General features: G+C 36.3%; 1 protein-coding gene across 2 annotated transcripts in view; it reads right to left on the bottom strand.

Moving 5' to 3' along the window:
• Positions 1-21307, bottom strand: part of GLCE (glucuronic acid epimerase) — a 93372-nt gene that overhangs the window by 39075 nt on the left and 32990 nt on the right. The window contains exon 2 of one of the 2 annotated variants that reach the window (XM_033108442.1): positions 9613-9703. The exons of the other annotated variant lie outside the window; for it this stretch is intronic. The gene's annotated coding sequence lies outside the window, so the exon portion shown is untranslated. The remainder of the gene's footprint in view (positions 1-9612; positions 9704-21307) is intronic. 2 annotated transcript variants of the gene reach the window in all.

Genomic DNA, 21307 nt, shown 5'->3' on the forward strand with positions numbered 1-21307 from the left:
ATCCATGATGACCTAAGCAACAAGTGTTTATTGAACACCTACTAGGTACTAGCATATAAAAACAAAAGGCATAACAACTGCCTCTCAAAACCTTATAATCATTAACAAACCAATTATGTAGAATTAAGACCATATATGATTAGATGGTGATCTCTGTGGTACAGAACATATATTCTGACTATGACAAGAGGGACTCCCATGAGAGTTGATGCAAGAACGCCTAGCATATTGCAGGCATTCCCAGAACTAAGGGCTAACTCTGCATCACACCAAGCCAAGAGAAGACCTAATAATCTGACCCTTCCTTACCTCCCACCTGCAAAAAGAGGGGGAAAAAAAGTTTTAAAAATATTGGCTAATGTTAGTCTTTTATTCCTAATGGCAAAAATCATACTTGTTTACATGTACTGTATTACTACAGGTATATACACTACTATACACACTTAAATTCACCAACCTAGTTTTGTTGGGCTGCCCATTGTAAAAATCAACAAAACAAAAATCCCTATTCATCAAGAACCAGAAAAGAACAGTAGACCGATTATACTTTTTATATTAGGTTTAGTACATAACTTCTGGCATAAGAATCATAGAGCTGGGAATAATCTTAGAAACCGTAGTCCAACTACTTTATTTACAGACAAAAAAATAAAAATTAAGATCTAGAGAAGTTTAATGACTTTCCCAAAGTCACAGAATTGGCATTGGCTGCACCAACATTAGAATTCAATTCTATGATTTCTAAGGCTGTGCTTTCCATTACAACTTACTGCCGTTATTGATCTACCTGCAACACCAAAAGAAATAAATAAGAAAATAGAGACTCAGGTAATGCTTTTATATCATCCTAGTTAGTATTGCAATATACTTTGCCTTGGAATGTGACAAAAGGAAATACTGAATTCTGGACGTTTTCCTTACTGAATGTCAACTAACATTCAGTACTTTTTAAATAAAAAGTCTATAGTTTGACTGCTTATATATACTGTAACAATTTCCCATATGATTTTATCATACTTGAAATATTTTCTATATTTAGTCATTTGAGAATTTTAATATGCTAGAAATAAAAACTAAACTAATGACTGGCCTATAGATAAATTAAGTGTACAATGAGATTACTACCATAACAAAAATATTAAGAAAAACTCTTACAACTGACAATTCTACATATAGTTGTTAATTTTGACAGTATAACATTATTGCAGATAAAGATGGTTTAATCACTGTGTAAATGGAATTTATTGATCTACCGTAAAATGAGTTTATTGATAAAACAGTTTAAAGCATTACTTGAAGTTATATGAGTTTGTTTTGCAAATGTTATACCAAGTATTATTTTTAAGAGTTTAATTAGGCCATTAAAAAGTTTCTGCAAATGTGCCAATTTTTTTTATATTTTTACTGCTAACAGCAATGTAGGTGTGTATTATTTCTGAGAATAGATGATTTTTATTTTCAAGAACGCTATTAGTTATCACTAATATCATTAGAGAATCCTTTCTGAGATATTAGTTGGAGACTCAGTCATATAATCAGCATTAATGAGTACTATGTTAGGGGTTCCCTCATAGAACATGTATAAAAATAGCTTTTCCAAAAATGAAGCCCCTTATGAGAGAAGAAAACACTACATAAGGTAGAGATAATCTCAGTCTTATCTAATTATTAGTTTCCCTCCCAGAGGCTTAAAAGTTTAGAGAGATTTTCTAATAATTTTCATGACTTTTCTAATTTTAGGAGAAGCAGTGTAGTATAGTAGATAAGAGAATGGACTTTTAGGTAAGAAAACAAAGTTTCAAACCCTGACTTTGCCACTACTAGGTGTGTTACCTTGGATAAAGTCTCTTTATTTGTAAAGTGTAGGTGATCACGTATACCATGTAAGCTAATGGTGAGGATTTAAGTTAAATAACATGCAAAACAAAGTCCCTGACTTGAAGTCATCCAAAAAACAGCTGCTCAAAGGAAGTTAAACTCTACCCTTCCTCAACTCTCCAATTTCAGAAATGCTGATTTCAACATTGTAAGGTAAAACTGATACCGTCAACTGTCACAGCAGCACAATTGTTTGTAGCTGCCACTTTATTAAAAGTCTCGGGCTCTAAAGAATATTCAACCAAAGTCACAAACATCACCTTGAGTCTTCTGTAAATAAGGAAGTAGGCTGCCATCAAGACCTTAACAAACAAAAACCCACACTTTCCTTTTTTTCCCTGCTGTTCAGGAAAGGGAAGAAGGAAATAAAATATATATTGATAGTATAAATATATATAGTACTTTTTATCCCTTTCACAAGGCTAGGAAAACAATGTCATATCTTATTTACAAAGAGAGCCTGAGAAAGTAGGACAATGCAAGTTACGTACAGTGACCAGAGCAGCCACTATAGAAAAGTTTGCACTTTCCCATTTAAAACTTGGTGGCTTAAATTCAAAGACTGTCATCATAATAACTACAACAAACCTGGGTTTAGCCAATAGAAATATCAGTGATGTAATCACACTATCAAATAAGATGTTTACAGAGTTATATTCTAAAGGAGATAAGAAAGTCATCTTTCCATTTATAATGACTTCTAATAATAACATTATGTTCAGAATCTGAATATGTAAAGTACTGTTTTGGCTTTCTCCTACTGAAATAGGGGATAATGCATCTAGTTAACTAGAATCTGTATCAGTGGAATCAATCATAATTACCCAAATGACGTGACAGGAATGACGTCCTTTAAGGCAGATAGTATTTTCCCCATTTAAGCATATGTTTTATGTAATATATTAAGTTCTTAAAAGGACTTTATACAGTAAAAAGAAAAATCTATTTAAATAACATGGCATCCCTGCACATATTGTAGTAGATCAAATGTAGGTCTTTACAAAACAGAAATAGTAAGTACAAAGCTCAAATATGCTAAGAATCACTCACTAAAACTTGATGTCTTTATTCCATTCTGATGAAAGCTAAATACAACCTGAGAATTCAATTAGTCATTGAATTACAGGTGTGTTTTTTTAAGCAGTAGTCTTTAAAACGCAAGAAAATAGGTGATGAGTATTCCACACATTTTTATTAATTCAGCCCGATGAAGCAATACATTAAAGTATTTTTAACCTGTCAATTCAAATGTTTATGTAAGGTGGCCTAACTGTAAAAACATTCATTTCTAATCTCTTTCACCTAACATTAACTGATTAGTTATAAGAACATACAAAAGGTTACATATGTCGACAGACATCCCAGGAAATTATCAGGTTTTCTTTATTCACTTGATTGTCAAAGGGGAAAAGATCTTGCCGAAGACCCAAAAATTTCTTTTTCTAAGGTAACACTTGTCAATCGAAATTCAACCTTTACCACTGGCAGAATTTATTACATTTTACCTTGTCTTGCATGTCTTTTCAGTCAGAGATGTAATAATCTATGAATAAATTCTTACAAAGCCATCTAGCTTTGGACAACAATGAAATTATCATTCAAATATTCAGCTATATAAAAAACGACATAGTCTTTCTATTGCAGTAAGCACAGAAAACCAAAACTCATACATGGAAATGTCTATTTTCATTATAAAATATAGCCAAACATTCAAAGATGATGGCAACTAGTTCAACCAAAATATATTGGGAAAGACTCTACCCACCGGGTTTATCATAAAAGGAGAAAATCAAGAGCAATAAAAGGGACTAGCTGCCCCTTCACAGACATATAGATGGCATATCAACACCATTAGTCATCGGGGAAATACAAATGAAAACCACAAGATACCACGTATCAGAACAGCTAAAAGACAAAAACAAACTGACAATACCAAGGTGCTAACGAGGATGCACAGCAAGAGGAACTCTCATTCACTGGTGGCTGGGATGAAAAATTGTACAGTCACTTGGAAAAAGGTTTGGCAGTTTCTTAAAAGTTAAATATACACTTACAATAAGGTCCACAATCCCACTCCTACATATTTACCCAAAAGAAACAAAAACAAAAAGCAACTTTATGTAAGTATTTGTAGTAGCTTATTCACAATTGCCCAAAGCTGGAAACAATCCAGATGTCCCTCAATAGGTAAAAACATAAACCAAATGTGGTAATACAATGGAATGTTACTAGGCAATAAAAAAGAACAAACTAATAATTTATGCAACAGATGGATGAATATTAAATGCATTTTATCAAGTGAAAGAAGCTAGTCCTGAGAGGCTACATATTATAGGATTCCATTTATATGAAATTCTGGAAAGGGCTAACTAAAGGTATGGAAAACACATCAGTGGTTGCCAGGGTTTGGGGTGGGAAGAGGGGTTGATGACAAAGGGGCAACGCAAGGGAATTTGGGGGGAGATGAAACTGTTGTTGGTAAATGCACGACTCTATGCATTTCTCAAAACCCATACAACTGTGCAACACAAAAAGTGAACTTTGCAGGATACAAATGAAGTAAAACCACATAAACCAGGGTGTCAGGGAAACCAAAGATGGAATGCAAACTGTGACAAATGCTTCTAACTGTATTACAAATGAGTAACATAGCAGAGTAAAGGAGATATGGAAGAAAAGAACTGACTTTACTGACTTTGGAAAAGAGCATTTTGCTGGATACTGTGAGAATAAAAATTTAAAAGAACTATGCCAAACACTATTCTGTTTGGTAAATTTGTTTCTCACAGAGGTATGGGTTAGCAGTTCTAAAACTACTACACATATATAGCAAATATGTAAATGTAGTTACAAATAAGCAAAAGGGGAATGCTAGAATAATCCCTATGGTGCTAGACTGGATTTGGAGTTATCAGTATGAACTAATTTGTTTTATGCATGTACAGATAGACAATACATACAGAAATAAACATTGATACATACATACATTTTCTAGCTCTGACCACGGAAAGACCTAAAAGCAGTAATATTTCAGGAGCAATGAGCACATCTAGCACCCAGAAGTTGGCTTCTAAATACTATTCTCCAATAAAATGGACCTGGGCTCCTTGGAGAAGTGGGTAATTCCAGGTCTGGGGCAGGGAACACACAAGATGAGGCTGTAGCATCTTGTAGAACCAGAAAGTAAGAAATTCCTTAAACACACACACACACACACACACACACACACACACACACACACCCCATGTTGAAAGGACAGAGAAGCAAATTTCAAAGGGTTCCCAGTGGCCAAAGCTGGAACAATTTGAGTAACAAAATAAATGATAATAACACTGATTCTAATCTAGAGAATAAAATAAGTATCCATGAGTGTACACTGACATAAAAAAAGATTAAATAAAATAAATGTGGGGAGGGACACCTCTTTCTTACAAATTATAATTCATAAATAAAGAAGAAAGAAGTGGAAGAGAAAATCACTCCTAGAAAATCAGAGTAATAACTGCTGCAGACAAGACCTACCAATTAATGTTAAAATGAGTACCCCAAAATTTAAGGAGAAACAGAATATTTGTGTAATCTCAAAGTATTTTCCCCCAAATATTTATTAATCGGGGGATAAACAGTAACTTTACAGTGGAGAAATCTGGTAGAAATCACCAAAATCAAGTGATCCTTAATAACATCACAGTAACGAGACATAGTGACATCACGTAACCCCTGGTATCATGCACTGAGAAGGATACATCACCTCTCTGGTTTTCGTTCCCAAAATCTGTAAATTCAATCTAACTACGAGAAAAATCAGAGAAAACCAAATTGAATGACAATTTACAAAATACCTGACCTGTAGTCTTCCAAAGTGCAAAAGCAATGAAAGGAAAGACTGATGAAATGTCAGAGACTGGAGGAGACAAAGGAAATATGATGAATAAATATAATGTGGGATCCTGGAAAAAGGACATTAGTGGAAAAATTGGTGAAATCCTATTCAAGTCTGTAGCTTAGTCATCACTGTTGATTCTTGAGCTCTGATCACTGCACCAAGGTTACTTAAGATATTAACATTAGGGGAAACCGATCTTTAAAACTTATTTGTGTCTAAAATTATTCCAAAATAAAACGTTATTTTTTAAAAAGGAAGGTTTAAAAAACTCCAGCCTTCATCCCTCACTTTCAAATGTGTGTATACCTTTCTTGATAGCAAATTTTGTGAATAAAATTGTTTTTTCTCTAAAAAAAATTATTTGGCAGAAAATAAAATGTGTATAAAGAAAAGCTCTAAGAACTACATTACTTAAGGCTTTTTTGTTTTTTTTAATAAAAAAAGAAAATCCCACATTGTTCAATTAAAGAAAGATGTTTATATATTATCTCCTGTGAGGACAAACCCTGGAGGTTCATTTCCAAACTAGTTTCTTTACTGCCCCTAAAGGATATACAATGACATTGATCAGCGTCTACAGAATTAAAAAGTTGACTGCTGGAGTGAATGTTTGTGTCACCCCAAAATTCATGTTGAAATCCTAACCCCCAATGTGATGGTATTGAAGGCGGAACCTCAGGGAGGTGATTAGGGCTCTGCCCTCATGAATAGAATTAGTGCCCTTTTAGTAGAGGCTCCAGAGAGCTCCCCACCTCTTCCGCCACGTGAGGACAGAGAGAAAAGACAGTCATTTATGAACCACAAAGCCGATCCTCACTAGACACCAAATCTGCCAGCACCTTGATCTTGAACTTCCCAGCAGCCTCCAGAACTGTGAGAAATAAATTTCCACTGTTTATAAGCTACCCAGTTATCTTATTTTGTTAGAGCAGCCTGAATGGACTAAGATATTGACATGCTTTTTAGTCTGAATACCATCAAAGACATGAACAGAAAAAAATTTCAAAATAAGTCTGCCTAAGTCCTTTCTTATTCAGCCATATATGCTCTAAAAGACAAGTAGCATTATTTAATTTAAAGAAGGAATTCTGCCCTTTTATACACACATATCTAATTTTAATGATACTGGCAATGACTCAGTATTTAATTTTTAAAATAGTTTATGTTGGCCTAGAAAAATCTAACAAGTTTGTATGGAAAATTATATGGAAGGAAAATATCAAAGTATGAACTTTTCTGTAAGTTTCTCTTACTTTTAAATACCATATTGAAATATAAATCGGGAGGATTTTAAAAAAGGTATCTTAAGATATGATTTTGATAGCGGCAAAAAGCTTTAGCACTATTTTCTTATATTATCCATCATTTAAAAGAGAATTCGTATTCATAAGTCACAGTCTATGAATCAGACAGATACTTTACAAACACAATGCAGTTTAGACCACAGCTAAACACACATAATACTAAGGTGACCTCATTCACATATTTAAGCTATCAAGATTCCTATCAATTCTTTTTAGTTTTTTAATTAGTTTCAGGTGCACAATATAATGCACTAGCCAGACATTTCACCCCCGACAAAGTGACCACTCCCCTCCCCCAATTTACTGCCCCCCCTAAAATCGTACATATCTATTACAATTCCATGGACTCTATCCCCTATGCTGAACCCCACACCCCGTGACTATGTATATATTAAATTACAGTTGGCATACTATGTTATTCAGCTTCAGATGTACAGAGCCAACAGACATATGAAAAAATGCTCAACCTCACTAATCATTAGAGAAATGCAAATAAAAACCACAATGAGATACCATCTCACTCCAGTCAGAATGGCTGTCATCAATAAATCAACAAACAAGTGCCGGTGAGGCTGTGGAGAAAAGGGAAACCTTGTGCACTGTTGCTGGGATTGCACACTGGTGCAGCCAGTATGGAAATCGGTCTGGAGGTATCTCAAAAAACTGGAAATGGAACTACCTTATGACCCAGCAATTCCACTGTTAGGTATCTATCCAGAGAAATCCAAGATGCTAATTCAAAAAAATATATGCATCCCTATGTTTATCACAGCACTATACACAATAGCCAAGGCGTGGAAACAACCCAATGGCCATCGGTAGATGACTGGATTAAGAAACTGTGGTACATTTATACAATGGAGTATTACTTGGCTATAAAAAAAAAAAAATGAAATCCTATCAATTTTTTCTGCAGCTTAATTTTATCCTTCTTAATTCAAATGTACAAGCATTCTAATTCTAAATCTATACTGAATTAAATATAAAATGTATAAAACGAAGCAGACGTTTTCACAGATAAATTCCCACATTTCTCCCTTTAAAAAGTAAATTTTACAAAGTTTTAAATTGCATTTATAAGAACACAAGCAAAGATACCTCACAGAAATCTATTAAGAATCCAAATATTTCTGATTATGCATGACATAAAAGAGGCTGTTTTTCAAATCAAATAGTTCTTAAGAGATGAAGATTTCAGAACCTTATTTTGTTAAAATTACCTAGAAACTAGCAAAAAAATATTCTTTTAAAGATTTTGGTTTCTAAAACAAATTCAAAACATCAGAGAAATTCTTTTATTTGATATTGCTTGGAAATTCTAATTTCTATGTCATGTTTAAAAAAATATGTTTTTTTCTTCAGTCAAGACATTCCTGAGAAGCTTAGCAAACATTTTATAAATCCTCTTGGCTCAAGTTTTAATTTCTCCTTCTGGCTTATGCTTTCTAAACACTCAGGTATAAATGATTCGGTATAAACTTCAGAGAGAAACATAATTCGAACTTTAACCACTAAACATAGTTTAATATCAGAAGGTTTTCATTTAAAACTTCATATACTTTAAACCACTGTTACTAGGATAGATATTAAAAACACATAATCATTTTTCTCAAAATGTTACATTTCTGTTTAAAATTACCAAGAAAGACAAAATATAATTAAATACATTAGTGTGAATATTTTTTAGAGCAGAACAAGCTTCATCTTTATTATATAAACTTTTATTTTTGAAAATTTAGGCAAAATAAAGCCCCCCTACTTAGAAATAAACATATGGCATTTAGCTGCTCATAACATTGTTTTATTTTAGAAATCCATTATTTCAGAAAATTAATACCTCTTCCTAAGAAATAATACAGACGCTTCACTTCAAGAAGTTAGGCCTGGGGTTGGAGCACACATACTCATATGCATATTCAAATCTCTAATTAGTTTCATACATGACAACACTTACTGACAACTCAAATTGGACCCTTAACCTAGAAGATTAAATCAGGGTGTCTTACTATGCTGTGTAATTATACTATGTCATTTAGCTATGACTTCACATGGTATAATTACACAGCATAGTAAGACACCCTGATTTAATCTTCTAGGTTAAGGGTCAGCAAAATTTTGTTAAAGGGCCAGATTTTAGGTTTGCAGGCCATCAAGACACTGTTACAACTAATAAACTGCCACTGGTTGTTTAATAAACTGCCACATGTTGGTTAAGGCAGCCATAGCCAACATGTAATGAATGGGGGGCCTATGTTCCAATAAGCCTTTATGTACCAACACAGGTGCTTGCCAACTCCCACACTAGGCAAACACATCCGATTATCAAAATACAGCACCTTCGGTAAACATAATCACATGTTCTCCTCATACCTGGAAGTTGTTATATGGAACATTAGCTATCATATCATAAAGGAACCGTGAAAATATTTTCTGAGGTCAGAATCTCAGGTAGACTGAAAAGCCAAAATGTGTTAATAAAGCACATATTAAAATATAAGTTTGAAACTGTAAAGGGTATGATTACATTTTATTAAACAATCTTACCTTAGTCAAATGAAAGAATCTAAACTCTAGTACATGTCTGGTTTCAAACTCAAAATATATTTGATCAAAACTTCAGTTTCCTGTCAAATTCCTGGAGGAACAAAATTAAAAGCCTTTAAGTCAGGATCCAGTACTGGATACAATGGGATAATCACACTCCAACCTGTCTCTCTGAGTGAATGCAGCTGCAAGATCTGGACAGAATACACGAAATAGCTACTTGAGGACTAAGAAGTAAACAGTAGCAAGCAGATTGGGCAAGAAGACCAGAATTTGAAGTACCACTGAAAGAGCATTTTGTTTCCCACTGGTATCCTCCAGCCTGAACTTCATGCAGTCCCAAACCCAGAAGTAGGTATCAGCACAGAGAAAGCTTCAGGAGAAGCCGTCTAGCGCTGGCTCTAGGAGAGGGAAAGGGATCCTCTAACACAAGAAAGTGTTAAATCTGATAAAATATGTATAGGATCTACTATAGGCTAAAAACTACAAAATGCTGATGAAATAAGTCAAAGAAGACCTAAGTACATAGAAAGGCATACTGTGTTCACAGACTGCAAAACCCAAAATAGTAAAGATGTCAATTCTCTCTCAAACTGGTCTTTAGATCCAATCAAAATCCCAGGATCCTTTGCAGTTATAGTCAAGCTGATTCTAAAATTAATATGGAAAGAAAGAAGAACTAAAGTAGTCCAAACTATTAAAAACAAATTTTAAAAAAAGGGGAAAGTTGGAGGAATAACCCTATTCAATTTTAAGACTCTAAGCAATACTCGTAGTTATCACGACAGTGGGATACTGGCGAAGGGACAGACGCACAGATCAATGGGACAGAACAGCGTGTCCACAAACAGCTCTACACAACAAAGGTGCAAAGATAACACAATGAGAAAAGGATAGTCTTTCTGGCAAACGGTGTTGGAACCACTGAGCCTCCAATGCAAAGAAGAAAATGAACTTTGACCTAAACCTCTCGCTTTAAAATTAACTCAAAATGGATCATCAACTTAAACGTGAAATATAAAACTTTACCAAAAAGAGGGAACAAAATCTTTGTCCTACGGTTAGGCAAAGAGTTCTTAAATATGACACCAAAATATAACCCATTAAGCAAAAAGTGATAACTTGGACTTTATCAAAATTAAAAACTCTTGCTCTGGGAAGATAGCTAAGATAATGTAAAGACAAGCTACAAACAGGGAGATAATATTTGCATATTACATGGCCAACAAAAGCTTTGTATCCAAAATATACCTATAAAGAATTCTCAAACCTCAACAATAAGAAAACAACAATTTGTAGATCAACAAAAGCACACCGATCAGAAAGGCTAAAATCCAAAAAACTTGTGCTGCCAAAGACGTAGGGCAATGGAATGGAACTCTTAATTCATTGCTGGTGGGTACTGCACAGCCACTTTGAAAAACAGGATGGCAGTTTCTTATAAAGTTAAACCTATACTTATTCTACAATCCAGCAATAGAACTCCTAGATACTCAAGTGAATTGAAAACTTAAATTCATACAAAAAAAGCTGTACACAATTATTTAACAGAAGCTTTATTTATAATCATCAAAAACTGGAAGAAACCAAGCTGTTCTTCAACAGGTTGTTAAAAAAAATGATTAAATAAGACAATTTAGCTGATAAAAACTTTACTTAACACTTCAAGAAGTGGACAGTTTCCACTTGGGGATCTGCAAAAGAGGGCAGAAGGCAGGAATTTTTTTTTTAATGAGATGAAGAATAAAGAACAAGGAAGAGAAAAAGAGAAAATATCTGATTGGCTGGGGCCGCATAGTCAACGGAGTTTGGGGTGAGGTCCGGAGTTGTGGGCTTGGCACTCGGGGACTGGCTGACGAGACAAATGTGTTTCTGGTAAGTGGACCATTTACAGGGACATGATACATAAGGTTTGGTTTGCTGACATGGCACCTAGGGGTAGAAGTGGCTCCATACTGGGCCTAGGAAGTTATTTCAACAAGGTGAATAGATAAACCAACTGCAGGACACCCATACAACAGACTACTCTGCAGGAATGAACTACCTAATTCTGTTCATGTGGCCACGTGGATAAATCTTAAATGCATTTTGCTAAGTCTTGAAAGAAGTCAGATCCAAAAAGTTACATATTGTATGACTGCATTCATATGACACACAGGAAAAGGCAAAACTACAGGAAGAGATTAGTGGCTGTCAGGGATCGGAGGAGAGGGAAACAGCTGACTACAGAGCAGATGCACAGGCGCAGTATTGTGATTTACAAGAAATATATACATGTGGTCATTCAAATGACCGAAATACATTTCTCACGTGTGTTTGGTGTTCATCCGTGGTTCCTGGCTCCCAGCTCCCCAAACCCCTGGAATTTCCTGACTGATAAGAGCAAGGAGTGCATTCTTTGTTATAATCTTTGGTCTCTTGCCCTCAGTTCCTGTACATAATTCAGAGCCATAAAGGGGAACAGGTGTCTTATTATTCATAACAAGCCCCTTTCCACCACACTGGGTTTAATAAAGTGACTTTTGGAAAGCACCTAAGGATGGGGGCTGGTTGCCAGGACAATCAACCATGTGATTACGGGGTTGGCACTTTCAGTTCTACAACCCTCACTTCCAGGGAGGGGAGAGAGGCTGGAGGTTGAGTCAATCACCAATGGTCAATGACTTAATCACTCGTGCCTACATTGCAACCCAATAAGAGGGGATTCCAAGAGCTCCCAGGTTGGTAAACACGTGACAATGTGGGGAGAGTGGCAGGCCTGGCGAGGGCATGGACGCTCCACATCCTTTTCCCCGTACCTTGCTCTAGGCATCTCTTCCATCTGGCTGTTCTTGGGTTATATCTTTCTATAAACCAGTAATCTAATAAGTAAAATGTCTCTGAGTTCTGTGAGCTGCTCTAGCAAGTTAATCAAATCCAAGCAGGGGCGGGCACTGGAATCTCCACTCTGTAGCTGGTGGGTCAGAGGCCCAGGTGAGAACCTGGACTTGGGGTTGGCACCCGAAGCAGGAGGGCGAGGGGAGAGCAGTCTTACGGGACTGAGTCCTTAACCTGAGGAATCTGATGTCATCTCTGGATAGATAGTGCCAGCAATGAGTTGAACTGTAGGACACCCAGCTTATGTCTGAGAATTGCTTGTTGGTGTGGGAAACCCACCCCTCTCCAATACCCACACTGTAATCGGGTCCAGAATCTTTAACAGGAGTATTTTTAGAGTGAGGAAATTGTACGGAACAGGGGTAGTGGACAATGACCCTGTGCATTTGTCAAAACCCGTACAGAACTGTACATCACACAGAGTGAACTTGAATCTATACAAATTCAAAAAATCAACTAAGGTGCTGGGGGAATTTCAAGGTAGAGTGCAGTCTGTGACAAATGAATCTGACTGTATTGCAAATGAATAGCATGACCCCATAGAAGGGATTAGGGGGCACCTAAGGAACTTTGGAAAACAGTGCTTTGCATGGAAACTTAAAAGGACCTGTCCACAAACACTGTACTTTAGTTGGTAAGTTTATTTCTCATTGTGGTACTGGTTGACAATGCTGAACTTGCTTTACATGTATACTGGGGTGGAACAAATAAGTAAATGGATGATTGAAGCCAGGTTTCTCACTGTCAGAGAGAAGTTGCAGATAAGTAAAGTCCTGCCTTAGAGTCACGGAAATCGATATGAACTTAACATACATACTGCTTAATATGTAATACAGACAAATACAGAAACAATGATACATGTGTATAGGTACATGGATTAGCATTCAAATATATAATTCCTCACCCTGTCCTCTGAGAAGGTGCAGAAACAGTGACATCCCAATAGCAAGAAGAAGACAATGGTCTTTAAACACAATTACGCAAGAATTAAACAAGAAACCAGACGTCCTTAGAGAAATGACCGATTCTAAGAGTAGGGAGGAGAAAATACAAAATTGATCCCGGAGCATCTCATCGTGCCAGAAATCAAGGAAGAACTCAGAAAAGGATGGGGGCATGTCAAAGGGACACAGGGTCAACAATGGGATAATTTTAACAACAAAAATAAATAGCATAGTATTGGATTATAAGCCAACAGATAAAATAAGTATACACATTGATATAAATGACTGAATGAAAGAATAGGTGAAGAATGAAAGAGAAGGGACAAACTTCCTTGCGGAAGAATTCCTAATAATATATAGATAGATATATACGAGTTGATACACCCCCGCCATAAAATGAAGCATAGTCACCCTACCCCCTTGAGGTTAGGCTGGAATTAGTGAGTTATTTCCAAAGAACCGAGTGTAGAATAACAATAATAATAACTTTACAGTGGGGAAACCTGCAAACACACCTTAACCAAGTGACATTCTGTGTTCCCCGATACACGATGCGACGGGTACTTCAATATCACCTTCAATATCACTGACATTCTTTCCTAAAACTCTTAACCTCAGTCTAATCCTAAAAATATCAGTCAAACACAAATCGAGGGACATTCTACAAAATACCTGACTAGTATTAATACTCAAAACTATCAAGGTCATAAGAGACAAGGAAAGACTGAGAAACTGCCACAGAACACAGGAGATTAAGGAGACCTAACAAACTCAACGTGGAATCTTGGCTTGGATCCTGGAACAGAAAAGGAAGACTAGTGGAAAATCTGGCAAAATCTGAGTTTAGAATTTGGAGTTTGGTTAATGTAAGGTACCAATGTTGGTTTCTTGGTTTTGACAAATACACTTGGTTTTGGTTTTGTAAGATGTTATCATTATGGGAAGCTGAGTGAGAGATATATAGGAACTCTGTGTTATCTCTGCAACTTTTTTATACATCTACAATTATTCCAAAATAAAAGTTTATATTATTTTAAAAAATGGACAAAAGACTTGAACAGACCCTTCACCAAAGAGGGTATGTGTATGGCAAAAAGCACATGACAAGATATTCAACATCATTAGCAATTCGGAAAATGGAAAGTAAAACCACTATCAGATATCATTGCAAACCTATTAGAATGGCTAAAATTAAAACAACTGAGCATACCAAGTGCTGACAAGTAGGCAGAACAACCACAATGATCATACCTTGTACATGGGAATGCAAAGAAGTACAGCCACTTAGAAAACAGCTTGGCAACTTCTCATAAAGTTAAATTATACAATTACCATATGAATAAGCAATCCCACTACTATGCATTTACCCAAGAGAAATGAACTCACACAAAAGCCTGTAAGACAAAAGCCTGCACACAAATGTTTTTAGTTTTTCTATTCAAAATAGCTAAAAACTCGAAACAACTCAAAGTCCTTCTATGAATAAACGGATAAACTGTAGTACAGCCATACAATTGAACACCACTCAAATAAAAAGAAGTGAAGTATATACAAAACAACTTAGATGAATCGTAAGGCATTATGCTGAGTAAATGCATGTGTAACAGTCTCGGATGGCTACGTACAGTATGATTCCATTTAATGGTCATTTTTGAAAAGACAAAACTAAAATGATAAGGGGTTGCCAGGAGTTACTGGTGGGGTGGGGAAGGTGCAACTACAGGATAGAACGAAGGAGTTTTATGAATTAATTGAACTATTTGGACATGGACTGTGATGGCGGTTACATGAATCTACAGACATGTTAACATTCATCAAATATGCACAGAAAAAGTCAATTTTACTGCATGTTCATTTAAAAAAATAAACTTCTGATACTTAAACAAGTAACCTTTAAATCATCAATGTTTTTCCAGGATATTTAGTTTGGATTTGATAGTGTGTAAAAATCCTCTTGTTTTTCTGGCTACTTTTCAATAGAACAAGTGACAAATTTCTCAGCTCAGTCTAGACATGTAGAATCACTGGGGGATCAATAGTCTACAAACAAAGTGTCTGTTCCTCTAGCCACTGCATCATCTAACGTGATCTCATCTGCTAACAGTCACAAGCCCACCTAACCGAAGAGGAACGCCTGACGTCTACTGAATGGCATCAGAAAAGAACTTCCATGAAAGTTGTCTTTCTTTTAGAATACTGGTGTACAGTCAGAGAATTCCAGTGAAGTCTGAAAAAAACGTTTTGTGATTCATTCTACTTCAAATGCATAGAAAGCATTCTGAAAATAAAAAAAGTAAAACATAATCATTTGTTTCCACCTTTATTATCACGGAAAAACACAGTTGTTTTATTTGAATGATTAGGACAAGATGAAGCAAGGATGGAAGTCAGATGAACAATACTTCAGAATGAATTCTACCCTCTTGCAAGTGTTATCTTACCTCGGCTAACACGGCAGTACTATAAGCTTCTGTTATGTACTGTTGTGCACATGGCATAAAACATTCAAATCAACATACTATAGCATTAAACTAAAAAACATAAGTACAAAGGTGATACCTGTCCTGAACACCTTTATCACATTATTTAATCCATTCAATTCCTAAGTTTATCTTAGGTGTTATTTTAAAAAATTATATTCAGCCAAATATTTGTATTTACGTGAAACTCAATGATTAACTTGTTTTTAAGGATACATTTGTTCTCAGTTGTGCTAGTAAATTTAGCAACAATTTCACAACGCCATTCTTTAAAGAATCAGAGATTTAAACACACACACACACACACTCACACACACACACACACACACACACACACACACACACCAATCTACAACTGCACTAATTTCAAATGAAAAACAAAAAACAACTGTGAGAAACAGTTTTTGCCGTAAGGCCTTTTGTTTCCCTAATATTACATTCGATTAGAAGTGAAACGGTCTGCTTCAAGAATTTCAGTTTATTTTCCCCAGAGACACATTTGGAAAAACATATGACTTACATCTGGAAACTTATCCTTTTTAACTGAAGCCATTTGTGAGTAGTCGCTCTAATAGTTCACTAAGGCCATTTTAGTTTTGACACCCATTAAAACACGCTTTTTCCTCCATGTCATCTTCTCAGTAGATGTTCAATTTACTAAACAAAGGCTGCTTTAATCATTCAAATCTGACTTCTAAAGATGGAATACACCTATCAAAAGCTTTCAGTAAGTCAGTTAATTTCATCTCTCTCTATGGCTTTGTATGTATGTATTTAAGTCACTCCTTTATGTCCATAACCATGGAGGATTTTTCCCTCTTTTTAAAAGAATCAAGAGAACCTCAGTCATTTCTATTATTGCACCATTCACTGATATACTTCCAACTTTCTTCAAAAGTTTCCATTTAGTAAGAATTTTTACATGTGAAGTAAATCCAACAGAATGCTACACTTTCCTAGACAATGAGACAGCAAAAAAAGTTCACAGAAATCAACATTATCTAGCAGCAGTTTAAAGATTACAGAACATTAAGCCACCTTTGTAAAATAAAAGTAGCTATTACTTTCCTTCACCCAAGTTAGTATCATCCAAACTTAATATGACAATAGCCATCTCTACCTAAGCAAATCAATGAATTTTCCACTCACTATTCCAAAGGTTATTTTTCAGAAATGGTATTTTGCATAAACATATTTAGGCTATTGTTTGAAGACATAAAGAGTCTTATTGATAAGAAATTATCCATTAAAAAAATGAGAAACTGCCAAAGAATCATGAAAGAATTTTGGATGGAGAATTTGGTATGTATTGAAATCAAGGTACCCTAGGACCCCATGTGACATTTACACTTTGTAGCCAAAACCTGTGTTATAAGTATATTTAGTCACTCACTAAAAGTTCTTATAAAAAGTTCTGTAATGGCCAACTTTGAAATTAATGCCTGCGTAGGTTATCTATAAATTTCACATACCTATGCTCACTCTAATTCATCGTTACTAAAGTTCCCCAGTGCTGCTTTGGGAAACTCATAATACAGAATTGTAACCTTGACCATCACTGAAAAAATTAAGAATAATTACCTTGTTTCCCCGAAAATGAGACCTAGGATCTTATATTAATTTTTGCTCCAAAAGACGCTTTAGAGCTGATTGTCCAAGTAGGTCTTATTTTCGGGGAAACACGGTATCTTTAGAAAATCTTTGAACAACTGATTAAGAATCCTGTGGTTTTTCCATAAGAGTAGACTGGCACTCAGCAGGCAGTGGGAGCACATGAGGGAATTCTGTATGAGGAAGACAGCAGCTCAACAGCAGTAAACAAGTCAGTAAATCTTTTCATTATTTTAAAAGTCTATCCATTCACAGAAAAACCATAGTGAGAAGTTTGTTTTAATGTACGTCTGGGTTGGCAATTCTTCACTATCTATTGATGAACACTGGTTGAAAGCAACTGCTGATTATTTTTTAATTGGGCAAGTACTTTCTGGCTATTGAATGCTGGGGGAAAATAGCAAAAGTTTGCCAATTTCTATGATGACAACATCTATAAAGCTGCCTTTAGCACTCTAAGGTTTTCACTAAGAAAAATAAAATGGAGGACATGATAATTTTTAAGGCCTTTAAAAAAATTCTTCAGCAGGGTCTGATAAATCTTAAATTGTCATCTGAGTCTGGAGTACTTGCACTCAAAATTCCTCACTGTTTTTGGAGTAGAACATAGAAGAGAGAGCTAAGTCAAGTTCCTAACCACACAAAGGAAAAACAAAGTAAGCCTTTGTTAACAATATCTGTGGAGCATCTAGCATGTAAAACACTATAGTGGTGGTGGGGTGAGGAAAGGGCCGAAACAAAGAACACTAAGTACCTGCTTTCAAAGAATTTATGTAAATATAGCAGAAACGAAGAATCCTTTATAAAGCATTGCTATATCTGTTTTGCTTGTTTTCATAAGTATACTGCTAGATACAGAAGGGCAGGGACCGTGCCTTGTTTTGTTCACAACAGCCCCAGCCCAGAGCCTATTGCAATGCCTAGCACTGAGTGCTCAAGAATTATTTGTTGGATAAATGAATACAATACTGAATCTGGCTTCCTTGACTCCAGGAACCAAGCCTCCTTTGACAGGCAGAATAATGGCCCTCCAAAGATATCCTTGCCCTCCCTCCCCAGCTTAGTTTTCCTTGCATGACAAAAGGTACTTTCAGTTATAATTAAGGTTAAGGACCTTGAGATGTGGAGATTATCCTAGATTATGCAAGTGGGCACAATCTAATCACCTGAGTTTTTTAAAGTGGAAGAGGAAACCAGAAGGTGGGTCAGAGAGATGAAACGGAGGAGGAGGAGGAGATATTGGAAGTGTTAGAAAGGATTTACCCTGTTGTTGCTGGCTTTGAAATGGAGGCAGACAGGCCACAGGGAAGGAATGAGGGTGGACTCTAGCAGCTGGGAAGGGCCCTCATCCGACAGCCAGCAAGACAACGGGGATTCAAGCCCTACAACTGGGAGGAAAAAAATCCTGCCCTACAGCCTCCAGAAAGGAATACCACCATGCAGAAATTTTTATTTTAGCCCTGTGGGACCCCTGGCTTATCCTACTAATCTACAGCACTTTAAGATAATAAATTTCTGTTGTTTAAGAAAGTCACTAAATCTGCAGTGATTTGCTATGGTAGCAATAGAAAACTAACACACCGCCTTTAACTTCTACTCTAGCAATCCGAATATACTAGTATAGCTTCTTGCCACCATCCTGCCACTACTTCAATAAAAGATTTAAAATTCTTAAATGCTTCAATTTGACCACAATCTCCTAATCTTAACTCTTCTACTTCACACTTCGCACGTTTGTCATTATGAAGGAAAGATCTTGTTTAAAAGAATGGATATTTTAAATCAAAACGAATTAGTCTTTTCCAGTTACAATGTTTGGTCAACAATCTGCCAAAAAGTGCATGACAGCCCCACAGAATGGTTATAATAAAACTGCCAATTTCACATTCTTTGCCACATGTAGTACCAAGGACATACACAGAAATGCATCATTAAACAACCCAGTGTGTCAAATCCGGATTAACTTACTTCCAAAGGATAAGCCTTATTTTTTTTAAAAAAAACTTAGAACAATTTCTTTGCCTCTTCATATTTTATACACTTGCTCTAAAATATTAAAAACCTCATAAACAATCTGTTTAACAGTAATTAGAATTTTATCTAGTTAAAACAACAGCAGAGCATGCCACAACACAGATGGCAGAAGACTCTCCTTTCCTGGTCAGCGTCAAGGAAGTGTTCTCCTATTTCATGATTAAGAAGAATTTTGTTGCAGGCTATCTCACTTACAAAACACACACTATGAGTGAAAGGATAGCTTAATTAAGAAAGCCTTTGTTCAGCAGAACTCTTGGCTATTGCTCAATGTAAAGAGTTTCTTACTGCCCAGAAAAAACCTAGCCTAAAATATGATTAAGGAAGCAGAATGGATGGAAGGCTGTACTATTGATTTCACTCTGGTTCCAAGCCCTTAAGCACACTAATTCCTTATGGAGCAGGTTCCCAAACTTAGAGCTTTTAAAAATCCCAATACTCAAGTTCTACCCTTACCAATTAAATCAGAATGTCTGGGGATGGGACAGGCATCGGTCTTTTTAACGATCTCTAAGTGGTTCCGCGGTGGTTTATTCCTAGCAGTGTGGCCTGGTACCCGACACCGAACGCAATCAGGAAGCCTAGAATCCGGCACTGGCTCTTCCAGCAGCAAGCCTGGCCGCATCACTGGGTAGCCATTTCCTTATCTATAAAAAGATAAGGTTGGACACGTTGTTTCTAATATCTAACATGTTATGAATCTAGGATGAGATTCCGTAGTTCTCATCTAAAGACGAAATTGCCTCAACATTTAAACTGTGCCAAATAAATAAACAAATAAATAAAAATTCATGATCTGATCTTTATTCCAGCCTGTTAAAAGCTTTTCATAAGGAAAGATTATCTTCCACTAGCTATCAAATTTAGCTATACTTCAATTGCACAGATTTTGATATATCATTACGTCGATCTGGGCCATAAAATGGTATGTGTTGGGAATGACGGGGAAGCTTGAATTATCTCAAGATATAGGTTGCTATTAGACTATTTCTTGAGTTCCCATTAAATTATACATTGCATGTATTCTGGTTTTCTTAAATAGCATTCCTGGTTTCATTTAGGTCCTACAGCTATAACATGATTTTAACTTTTTACTAATGTTAACTTATTTCATGAAAGCAAATCATCAATGACACCAGGAACCTGAGTAGCAAGTTATTGTTTGACAGTTTCACACTGAGTTTGCTCCCTTGGCCAATCCTCTGACAAAGACATGTTACAGGTATGAAGGTGCAAGGGAAACGTGAATGTCCTCAGCAAGCTAAGCCTTTGGTGGCAGCAGTGTGTGAGGACGGGCTGGCAGGCTTCTAAGACACACGGCCGACGATCCCACGTCCTGGCAGTCACATGCGTGTCATGTCCTGTTCCTGACTGTGGGCTGGGCCTGGTGACTTCCTTCTGAAGAACAGAATGTGGAAAAAGTGATGGGTGTCACTTCTTGGATGAGGTTCTAAAAGATGGTGATGTCCTTCTTGCATGCCCTTGTCCTTGCCCTCCTGCTTACTTGTGCTGATCTTGACTGCTTGCTCTGAGGGAGACGCTCTATGGAGAGATCCATGTGGCAAGGAACCGAGGGAGGCCCCTGGGCAAAGCCCAGTGAGGAAATGAGTCCTGCCAACAACCATGTGAGTGAGCTAGGAAGCCATCAGATGGGCGACAGGCCCAGGCAAGTCACGCTGCAGCTTCTAAGCGACCCACCTAATAAGCTGTTCCTGCATTCCTGATCCACGGTGAGATAATAAATGTTTT

This window comes from Rhinolophus ferrumequinum, chromosome 6, assembly GCF_004115265.2.
Source record: "Rhinolophus ferrumequinum isolate MPI-CBG mRhiFer1 chromosome 6, mRhiFer1_v1.p, whole genome shotgun sequence".
Lineage (NCBI taxonomy): Eukaryota > Metazoa > Chordata > Mammalia > Chiroptera > Rhinolophidae > Rhinolophus > Rhinolophus ferrumequinum.